The following is a 12,115-nucleotide window of genomic DNA, read 5'->3' as shown; positions in this document are numbered from 1 at the left end:
ATAGAATGAGACGATCGGTAAACGAATGAAGGTAACATAGCCAAAGAAAGATGGCCTTATGATTTCTGGAGTCGTATTCACGAACGCCCAACGCAGGCCGTTTTCGACTGGCCTTTTTGTGAAAATATGGGTAAGGCCTAAATTTAGAAGTGTTCGTTTTGTGCCTGAAATAAATAAACTAAGGATGTCAGGACAAATTTATTTTGTAGCATTTCTAGTCAAATACATTCTGATTGAAATTGGACACTTTTGTTGTTGATTTCGTCGTAGCGTCAATGCGTAGGAAGTCAAACACGCTATTGAACGTATCGTGGAAAGCTATCAACTTTATATTTGGACTACATTAGTTAGAATAAATAAATGACCTTCAGGGAAATCAATTTATCGGGCGCGGCAATAACTATAATGCACATTCTCGCGTAAGCGGCGGTGAATGTTAAATATATAGTACATATAATGACTTCATAACCGATTTGTCAAGCGGTCAGAATGACTTAACATTTAAGTGATTCAAAATCTTTACTTGCAGATTGTAAGTGCATATTTTATTTGCCAACCCTGACGATTTTCTAAATCATATTCGGCCGATGAACAGTTCAGTGGACAATTTATTATATTAACAGCCGTCTGCCCCCGCCTCTGCGTTCAGCGAGGGTGATCCGTATCCTACCCGTTGCGTAGTCCTCGCTGACATCCCGTTGCACATTTTCACTCACTACTCACTTCGTCAACTGGTATACGATCGAGCCAGTAAATTTTGTAAAGTTCAGCTTCGCGAACTCAATTCTGATGAAGCTACAAATATCATTGCAAGTGTCATTCTATATCCGTAATACCACAACTACATCATTATGACCAATACATAATGTGCTGAAAGCGATATATTAAGATGGCGGAGGCTTAGAGTACGCCGGCTGGTCTACTGCGTAGCACTAAAGCCTACCATAACTAAATCGCTTTTTTTAAGGCTTGTTTAAAAATATTACATAAGTACTGTACTAAAAGGTATCTACTATCTGTTTTATAGTATTTTCATGGTGGGCTAAAAAATATTTTATGAAAGAATCGACGCTCGATGCGAAAATTTCCTTTGTAAAGTTTTAAAAACAGTGATGTCGTCGCGAATAGTTTGTATTTAAATGAAGTGCGACTCGAAACGACGTTTTCTATTCATCTTTTAATGATTCCACTCGGTTTCAAAGGTGAGTCATTCTCACGTTTCAAATGTCGTTTTTTTTTTATTTTACGGAAGTGTTTTCAATGCATTTTTGGTTGGTCTGACTCATTAGTCCATTAACGCCTTCAACTCGAATGCAACTCGACATTACCAAGATAATTAAAGAAAACTAAAGTATTTCTAAACTTTTTTTTGTTAATATATAACTTTACAAGTTACCTACATGGTTTTGGAAGTTTATTTATTTCAAATAAGCAAGACAACAACAATACATAATATATAAAGTTTATTAGTTTCATTTAAACAACAGCAACAACAAAGTACAAAATTAAATATATTTGCCTATTGTAACTCTGGCCACATTTATTATATCTTATATGCAAAAGTTAATGGCTGAATATAAAACACAATATTGAACAGCTCTATAAATGATAATAAAACAAGATACGAACAATCTATTGTATATTAAATTAATAATAGTAAAGATTGTATACAGTGACCTTATATGAAATAAGAAAAGTAATGTAAGTTATTTACGAAAAGTCTGAGCATTTTATACCAAAAAGCGCTTACAGAATTTCAAAAAATGTCTAACTGGGATTTTTCGGCATTATATTGATTAAATTATGTTTGTCAGAATATGTTTGGCACGAAAAATTTCTATGCTATTAAAAGAGCCATAAAAGGTACAAGTAATGGTTCAGGAATAAAAACAAACAGTATTGAAAACAAAACACTCAGGTAAATGAACACAAATCAAACGCCATATTGGTTATGAGTAACGCGCGATATATTTGTTTCGATGACGAATTCCATCTCACGTCTCAACCTACTAAAGCTGTCGGATGCACCAGTGAAACGACAGCTATTCGTGCCGTGTAGGGTCATTACTATTCGTCGTAAAAAGAGGCCACTCGACGCATCGATTTCCACTGTCTTTAAAAATTCAAGACACGTAGAACATCTGGCTAAAATGGACGTGTCTCTAATAATCCACTATACGTCCCTATAGGCCTCTGGGTCATGTTTTTTTTTACAAATTTTTTGACTTGCATCTTTATTATGAATATAGATTACGATGACCATCTGCTTTAATTAATTTATCCGTAAGCTTATAACAACTTGACTATAAAAGACTTTTACAGATCGCAACCTTATTTTATTATTGCCTGGTAAGTGAAGCCAACTATCACGGGGCCTGATTTAGTTACCTTTTTTATTTCGTAGTGAAGACGTTAATTTGGTACTGGAATATAATTTATATAGTGACTTTTTACATTTAGGCAAATATTAAACATTAAAATATTTTAATTTTAATACTAAAATATAACACGGTTTGTTTTTTTCTAATGTTACTGATATTTAAAGTATTTTACTGCACTCATTGTCATTGGTATAATTGACGTATTGGAAATCTGTATGTCGAAGCTATTCCGATATACCTCGAAAAATAAATACGTATATTTCAAAATCAATGACCGTTTTGAATGGCTTTGGATAGATCTTATGAAAACTTGTAATATATATATATATATATATATATATATATATATATATATATATATATATATATATATATATATATATATATATATGAAAGATTTCCACATATGTGCAATCGTCACGATATCTCTAGAAACGTTACTTTCGCTGATAACGGATTTTATAAATTTCCACCTGCAAGGTGGTTGAGGGAGTGTTTATAAAAAAATTAAGCGTTTAAACCATAGCTCACCCATCTAAAACACGTCAAAATATTTTAAGCATGTTTAAATTTACCAAGAATGTACTTTATGAAATTACACCTATAAAAGGTAGTGCTGGTAACACGAAGCGGCTTGAAGCAGCTAGTATATTATAAATTATTAATATGCATGTCATGAAGATTACTAGAACGCAGCCATAACAAATATTTTATGACGCGTGAACATTAAAATTGGTATATTGTCATCTTTCTTAATGTGATTATTTTACTGTTAAGTAATAATATCAAAAGTGTCATTAAAAATAATACAATAATATTTAAATCTTCTGTTACGTTTAATGTTAATTTAAAGAACAATGAAAGTTTTGAACTCTTGGTAGTATCAACGATACTCATTCAGTAATAAAGAAGTTTCCATTACCATTATGTATAATAATAATATTTATACTTTTTCATAATAATCTCTTATATTTTAATATTCTTAAATAAAAATTTAAGGACACCTTCCTGGAATGAGTTATAAAAGAACACATTTCACGTGACGTAAGTTATCATGGCAACCACATATCCTCTACGCATTATAATTTATTTGAAGAAAGAAAATTATTGTAAGTAAATGCATTTCTTGCTTTTCTTAAGATTAAAATAAAACTAGCGCGAAATACTAAAATTCTGATTATATTTATTTTAAGTTACACCACTTACGCTTACGTTATATTAACTTCAAAATATAATGAAACATTACTATTTTATTTTAAAGATTTTAAGCTACCGTTGCCATTTTTTTGAGTTATTGCAAAATTTATTGAAATTTTATGAAATATTATTATGATAAATTTGTACAATATTTCCAAGTCAATAAAAAGACATAGAATCATAATAATTATCTATTTACACACAATTTAAACTTTAAAAGTTTATTACTACTACTATTTTAAGCAGTACATAAATTACAATCAACAAACATTAATCATATTAACATTCCGTTATTAGAAGAATATTATTAATGAATACCAACCTTAAAATAAACCTTAAAATAGTAGTAGTAGTAGTAGTAGTACATCTTAAATTTATTACAAGATATTTAAAATATTTATATCTCTAAAATAACGCTATAAAAATATGATGCAATAAAAATTAAGATACTTAGTTATATTTAATATTAATAATAACTGGTTAAAAAGAATCGCCATTATATTTTATCTTGAAGTGTACAATATAACGAATAAAAATATTTAATACATGAACTATTTAAACAATGGAAACTCGCAACAGGTGCCACGGAAGTGTTTCGATATCTAGTAGATTTTCACTTGTTTTAGGAAACAATGCATAGCCTGTCTACAGTCGGGCGAGCGCTAACAAACTAATTGGTAAAAGTGAAGCTTTTCTTTGTCCAGAGTCAATAAGAAAGGCAAATAAACGTACAACTGTATTGTATGCGTACTGAATCATTTTTGCGCTGAGCGATAGTATTATTCAATGAATTAATGGAACCAGTAGAAAATAATAACATGAATTACATTTAAAGCTTACTTCGTCTTTAGGCGAAATAGCAAATTTTATTTTAGCTCGAAAAAACTTGCCGGTGTGTAAACCTAAGGTGGAGTTTATAGACGCGATTCGTTTAAAACCGTTAAAGAATCCAGTATTCAAATTATAATATATACGTTTGCATTTCGTACTATGTGCCTATCAATGTCGTATGTGTGTGGTGAATAGCCCGCCGAAACCTCCGTCTTTTTCTCTCTGTAGGAATTCAAATTACCTTATCGGTATGCAACTGAACACAGGTAAAACCAGTATTACTTTGTAAAAATGTAGATGCATTGGTTTGCGAATGAATTTATTACGGTTCATGACAATTTTCATTAGCAGGTTTATACTGGTAAGTCTTAAACCATGTTGACGTTTCGGTTATCTCCTTTACGCGTAAGTGCTTGCAGTATTTCTGTCACTTTCTCTCCTCCCACTCGGCAAATGCGCTCGGCGCTAGTTTAGTGTAGGTACTAAGCTACTTACCAGTCGCCGTCGAACTGTCGGTTGAGTTCTTTCAGTAGAAGTTGTGTCAAATTTGTTGATCAGTTACGGCAAATAACAAAAGAAAACATGATTTTTAATTTTTGAATTATATCACGAATAACAAATCGTCTAATTTAATACATACGCAGCAAAGTGTAATTCAGTTAAATGAGAATTTAGTTATATTTATTTTAAAATATTTTATAATTTAGTTTTGTGTTGTGTATAGTGTATTGTGACTCCATGAAGTACGTTGGGTGCTAGTAATGGAAGTTTAAATGAATCCTCACATATTCATTACAGAAGTGGATTTGATGCGACGAGTGAATAAGGTACGAGAAACCGGATATTGTACTAGACAGTTGTTTGACTAGTTCAGACGCTAATGATTATTGTGGTCATTGCGTAAATAGAAGCCTTTTGTCAACTATTTCATTCTTACTCTGAATAAACATTTGGACCTTTAAACGCGTTTATTTCTCAATGGGTCTTGGTTTGATCACGCAAGCCGTAAATATTTGTGCTCGTGAAGCAAACAAGGGTAGCACGGACGCGTACGTTAGTACCTGGCCCAGGTGGGACGTCAACAGGTGGAAATTATTTAAGCCAAAGTTCTATTCATAAATTTTGTTTCTTCTATGTGATAGATATTTCTATAACAACCACTTAATAAATCATGTGTATGTAATTTTAGTTAAGTAGAAATACCTGATGACTATACATGCTTGTTGCAAAATCGCATTCTGAACATAATTTGGTTTCTGACTCATCGCTAAGTGTTAGAAATGGTAATAATAAAGTGTTATAATATATATTTCCCCATTTTTCTATCTGATTTTTTAAAAAAATGTTAGTCATATTAGCGATAACCTAAAAGAACTCTGAATTTTTCACTCAAAATATTATGTATAATAATATCTGCGTAAAGATTTATCATTTAAATTTTAAAATTAAACACCGATTGTGTTATGTCTTGCCATATAGTCATTGGCAGGTAGTCGAGCCTTTCAAGGAAATTTTTTGTCTTTATGGATGTTAAGTCGATTTCGAATTAGTATTATTTTGCTGAGTAAGCGCATTTGTGAAATATGCTAAATTATTATTGTATTTATGAAACTAGTACTTTTATGAAAATAAAGATCTGATTATTTTCTGGCTTAAAGGTTCTGTTACCTATTTATGTATTATCAAATAAAATAACTAATATTGCTAATAGTTCCTAAGTGTGTACAAGGTTCCTTTCGAATTTTTACTGATTAATTTTAAAGAATATTTATAATGCCCACGACATGTTATGGAAATTACAGATACATAACTAGCAATATTTTTCCTTAAATTTAAAGTGTGCTAAATAACTACTATTAATGTTTGTAAAGTTTAATAAAATATTAAAAGCTTTGTATATAGAGGTTATGTATACGGACATTTTCCTTCGCATTATGCCCCGGAGAGTAGGGTGAGTGTCCGGTGCCTCGGTCATCCAAGTACGATCAACGTTACAAAAAACAAGGAAGATATTTTTTTAAAACAATCTTGTGCGGCTGCATTCTTCTGGTCATTATGAGCGCTTCATAATGATATCAGTATCAGATGCCTTTTTTAAAATGTAATTACGTAACACATTTTTTAAATAATATTTTCATTTTTAACTTCATTGCGGAAATTTCTTATGAAAAATCGCTTTATTTATATTCGTTCTACTCCCTAAATTTTTAGGAACTATCCTTGTATATCTCTATTTTCTTTTTTTAAATAAAATTTTGCTATAAACTATAACCATGACCTACAAAACTACTTACGCAGTTTGTGGGAACATACACGATATATACGCATCTAGCTTACTATAACATTATCGTGTTTAAGAGTCAAAAAATACACAGGTACCTAATAAATATTATGTTAGTTCTTGTACATATTACGTATTATTTTATAAATCTGACAAATTTGTACAAACTGGCTACTGCGGTCAATAATACCTTTTATTGTTGATATATTATTGCTCGTTCGAATTCTATTTCGAATACCGATTTGAATTCGGACATTGATAGCCAGATAGTCGCTGCCATTGTTTGGGTCAATCATGATTATAAATAATGTGAAATATACAAACCATAGATCCATATATGTATTTTTACTGTTGTCACCCACAAAATGCGTGTAGTCTTATTGCAAGTGGTTCCGTAGGTACAAATGTTCATGTTTGTGAGACTAACATAACAGACAATATAACCACAGTTTTTGAAATTATTGGTCTCATAAAGGTACCTACCACCTTTTAAAACCCGATAAGGCTTTTTGGTATATGTAGTGATAAATAGAGGTACATATTTAAACTATAGGTAGCACCCTACTAAAAACTATAGGTAGAACAATAATAGCTCCTGTAATTTTATTTCAACGTATTAAACAAAAAATCGCAAAAGGACATCCCTACTATTTAAAATTGAACCAATAGTTAGTCATTTTTGTTGTATTCAAACTATATCCTTTAGATAATAGCTCAAATAAGAAAAACACCTGAATTATTATGCTAAACAGTTCAGACGTTTTTTTTTAATATTCTCGGCAATGTTACTATATTTCAAAAAATATTATTTGTGTTGTATGTCAATGTAAATATCATATAACAGATCACTTTTACTGTCACAATGTAAACAAAAGTTGTATATCAATATCCAATCTAAATATTGAGATTATATTTCACAAGAACGAGGACATACGAGCATACGGTTATTGGAAAACTTGTAGTTGTTCTAGCTTTCGAATCCTAAGTAAAGTTTAATAAGTTAAATTAAAATTTAACGTAACAAAATATGACAAAGAATAGGTAGAACTTAAATAAGGATCTGTTTTCGAAGCAAAAAGTGAGCTTGTTAACCAGTTAGCAAACTAAAAGCTTGTTTGAAAAGAAAGGTACTTTTTGCAGTTAGCGGAAAGCTAGTCAGAAAATTTTTAATTGCGTCTCTTAGAGCGTAAATCTCTAAATTAGCATTATATATATTTGTTTCAATATTTCATTAATATTTACTTTTCACTTATTAATTTTCCGTATAATTATCATCACGTCGGCTGGCAGACGCCCATGGCAATCCAACTTCTTCCCGTGGCCATGTTGTCGGACCACCTAGTGGTGGGCCTGACCATGCCGTGTCTACCGACTCGTATTTGCCACTCGAAAATCTTTTGATCCTAACGTTTGGTTTCCCCCTAAGTGGACTGACGGTAAAGATAAGGATGCAGGAAGTCGCTGGATGCGGGCAGCGTAAGACCTAGCGTAATGCGATGATAATGATAATTATTTAACCAAGTTGTAAGTTTTAGGAAAATAATAAATAAATTTATAAGATTAACTATAATCTTACAAAGCATTAAAATTACAGTTCAGTAATATTTATATTTTGTTATAATTATTTATTGAATCGGAATGGACATTATAGATAAAATAATACTGAAATTTGGTTTATAAAAAATAATACTGGATTGAATCCAGTGTCTCTGCTGGGACATAAATTAGCTTGACGATAAACCGCTATATAAAACAGATTATCGAGCGTGAAAGGAGCTTTGGAATGCAGCGGATGTCCCTGTACCTGAGGCACCGCGCCTTTGAAAAACACAACTTAACATAATGCATAGTCGAAAAAAAAATGCCTTTGTAATAACTATAAAAACAGAGACGGCAGGAATGTAACAATATCATATTGCTAAACACCCGATAGTTTTATGTTTACGTTTGGTTACAAAAGAATTTTATTGTTATCGGTACAATTTTCAAATAGTATTCGTAAATAATAACAGTGCATGACATTGTAATAGATTTAACTTTTTATCAGTGTCAATTATATAAATATGCGATTTTGAGTAAATTTTTAATTATTTAATTTTGCCGTGTGCTACATATATCTTTAGATATTTCCAAAATATATTTCAAGGCTTATTTTAAACGATTCTAAGGATACCAAATATTTTATGCTGTTGAACGTTGTGAGCTATGAGACCAATAGGTAAAGTATAGAGTATCCGGCGATAAATATTGCACATCGACCTTTGGAACGAGACAATCGGCTAATTTCGGTTTTCTAGAGTCTGTTCCGCACTACCTATGTGACGTTTTGTCAGTCGTTATAGTTTAACAGTTTGAAGTATAAAATAGATTAGTTATCAATTGAGTGTAAGGGCGAAATATAAATAATAGGCAATATTATTAATTCTTTAAACGATGTCATATTAATTAATTTATAGCCTAACATACCTACTAACCATGTAGTAGCGTAGGAGGTATAGGAATCCAGTAGCGTATGTTCCCTCCTGAATATATTGTATCTACATAACATTGATTAGACTAGCATTTAAGAAAAAAAAGTCTTGTTTTGCCGTATTCTATAGGGTCAACCATGTCTATTTTTATTATAAAACTTATTTATCAATTTTGGTGTAAAACAAATTTATTGATTTAAATAACTGTGACTGTACAGAATGACTGGCTATAGGTGTAAAAGGTTTAAAGGGGTGAATGTATAGCTTATTTGTTTTAACTAATGTATGATATTCCGTTTCAGAAATAATAAATAACCTAATGATAAAATAATAAAATATTGCCTTTTCAAAAACATTTAATTATTGTTTATAATATGTTCCTGCAGACTTTGAGTCGGCGGAGGTTACTGATTTGTCGCATTCCGATAAAAATGATGAAATAATGTAGCATAATTCAGAATGATCACTTTCTATATGGTGATTAAAAATAGAAATATAAAATGAGATGTAAAATATAAGCATTTAGTTTAAAGCTTTATGCCTATGAACTATCATTTATACTTTTACACCTATAACTATTATCATTCATCCTGTATGTACACATATGCTTAGTATGGATATTGTATAAAAATATGTCTGTAGTTGATATAAAACATTGCGTTAACGTGTAACGATTACAAGTGTCGAGTGCAGCGGTTTATGCAGTTAGGTGACCGGTCGATAGTTGCCTCGGGCGATGTTGGTTGTGTAACACCTGCATCTACGAATGCTTTTGAAGCTAATCTAAGGTCGCCATGCGTCTTATTAATTATTGGATAGTCCGGGAATTATTTACATACGTACATAGTGGATAAAATATGTTTTTAGTTACTTTCAACCTAGTATATATTCATTATTTGTGGTATTTTTGACATGTCTGTTACTCGAGAGGCATTCCACGCAGATTCCACGTGTGTGAGGGAGGAGGGAGCCGAGCGCGCTTAGTCTAAAGCCTCTTTGGGCCCATCCTAGGGTTCACTTGTCGATAATACCAGTGCAGCATTATGAGTGTGTACATTGGGTAAAGCTTTACGGTAACGTCTGTACAAATAAACGAAATGACGCAGCAAGAAATGTACTTCAAACTGTGTTCGATAAACAATTGTAGTTTTGCGCCATTCTATATATTTAGAGAAAGTAAGAATCTAATGCACGAAAGATAAACATTTTATTTTATCTCATAGTTATTACCAGATATCGGATATTTCAATGCATATTTGGTCAAACTTAATTTTTGATTGAGAAACTCAATAGGAGCCTCAAAGTTTCAATGAGTTGTATAAATAAATTTAGGCTCAAGCAAGTATATTTCGTCCACTTACTAGCACAAAGTATATCCGTGTTACTTTAAAATTATTTTCATAAGTGTTTTTCGTATTAAACCAGCTTTAACTTTAGCTAAAGAAGTATCAGATAAGTTAGGAATATGAACAATTAAGGTGAATAAGTACTATGTCTTATTAACGTTATTACTAGGATTACTTTCATAGAATTTGCATTCGGTAAAGCAGCGGTAGCCCAGTGGTAAAGGCATATGATCGTATCGGTTCGATCCCAGGTACACTATCTTATATAATTCACACTTTGTGTATTAGTTATATAGGATTGCCACTGCTGAAAAAACAAGGCTTCTACGTACCATAATATCACACAGTTATCGACAACCCCCCTGTCAAGCATGGCGATTATGGTATATGGGGAATGTACCGTAAGCGCCACCATAGATATCTTTGGGGGAGGTCTATACCTTGCAGTGGGCGCTTATGGGCTGTAACGATGGCGACGGGGAAGGAAGGAGAGAGGTTTAACAATATGTAACCCGCTGAAAGGTTTAGATCTCTCAAAAATCAATCCATTTGTAAAACAGGATTCCAAAGCAGCATAAGTAGGATCATTCCAACTCTAGTTAGGTTTAGAGAGAGCGCTTTATTCGGTGACGGTGAACGTCGACGCATTGCAAGAGAGCCTCTCTGAACCTGCTACGCGGGTCGTCACCCCGTAGCCCATATCTCACCGTGCAACGCAATGGACTCGGTAACCTCACGGTAAACTAATAGAATACTAACGTCTCTTAATTTGAATTAAGAATGCAAGGAATTTGCCTTTTGTTTTAACATCCTTAAATATAATCTAATTTGATAATATTATATCAATTAATGTCTATATCCAGTTAAGGTATTTCTTGTAAAGATTAAAAGGAACAGATTTTTATTTAATATTACTATAATATACTCCTAAACTGATCATTTATATTGTATGCATATACATCTATAAAAGGAAAAATTACTTTAAATCAAATAAATTTTGTAGTTGTATACTTGAAGCTACCTATAACCAACATATTATTAAATAATATTCAATAAATACTAAGTGTTCGTTTTTCTTCATCATCATCACTTTAGCCGATAGTCGCTCATTGCAAGGCCTAGGTCTTCCCCAGTGATCGCAACATTAACTGGTCTCAGGCTGCCAATATCCAACTTTCTGCCACCTTGACTATGTCGTTGTAAGCTTATACATATATTATTTACTTTTTTAGGTTTTTACACCTGTTGCGAAACGAAATTGACAACTTTACCATAAATATTAAAAATACATACAATATTGTCTCCTGTTTGCTTAAAATGCTTGGTCACCCTTGTTATCTATGTACTACAGTTACTTTGTTTACCTTCGCACCCATAGAGAGACAAGGCTGTTTACGGACAAATATCTGAGGTGGGTTCCGCAGCCTCATTACACGAACCTCGTAGTGTAGTTACACATAAGGAATTTTAGAACAATTCACAACTATGTGCTAATTACTAAGAACTTGGTAAAATGTACTTTGTGGGTAATCAAATTATGCCTTCAAACAAGCTGACAACTCTATTTTTTGATGAAGACGTTCAAGAAGTTATAATATTATTTTTAAG

General features: G+C 31.9%; 1 protein-coding gene across 5 annotated transcripts in view; it reads left to right on the top strand.

The window, feature by feature from the left end:
* Nucleotides 1–4,929: 4,929 nt before the first annotated feature.
* Nucleotides 4,930–12,115, top strand: part of kmr (kramer) — a 55,316-nt gene continuing 48,130 nt past the window's right edge. For all 5 annotated transcript variants that reach the window (XR_011106763.1, XM_068763752.1, XM_068763753.1 and 2 more), the window contains exon 1: nt 4,930–5,236. The gene's annotated coding sequence lies outside the window, so the exon portion shown is untranslated. The remainder of the gene's footprint in view (nt 5,237–12,115) is intronic.

Source organism: Battus philenor, unplaced genomic scaffold (genome assembly GCF_028537555.1).
Source record: "Battus philenor isolate CCGP_79_NKW_IND1 unplaced genomic scaffold, ilBatPhil1.0.hap1 SCAF_18, whole genome shotgun sequence".
Lineage (NCBI taxonomy): Eukaryota > Metazoa > Arthropoda > Insecta > Lepidoptera > Papilionidae > Battus > Battus philenor.
Note: the sequence above shows the minus strand (reverse complement) of the source record. Positions and strands in the feature narration are given on the sequence as shown.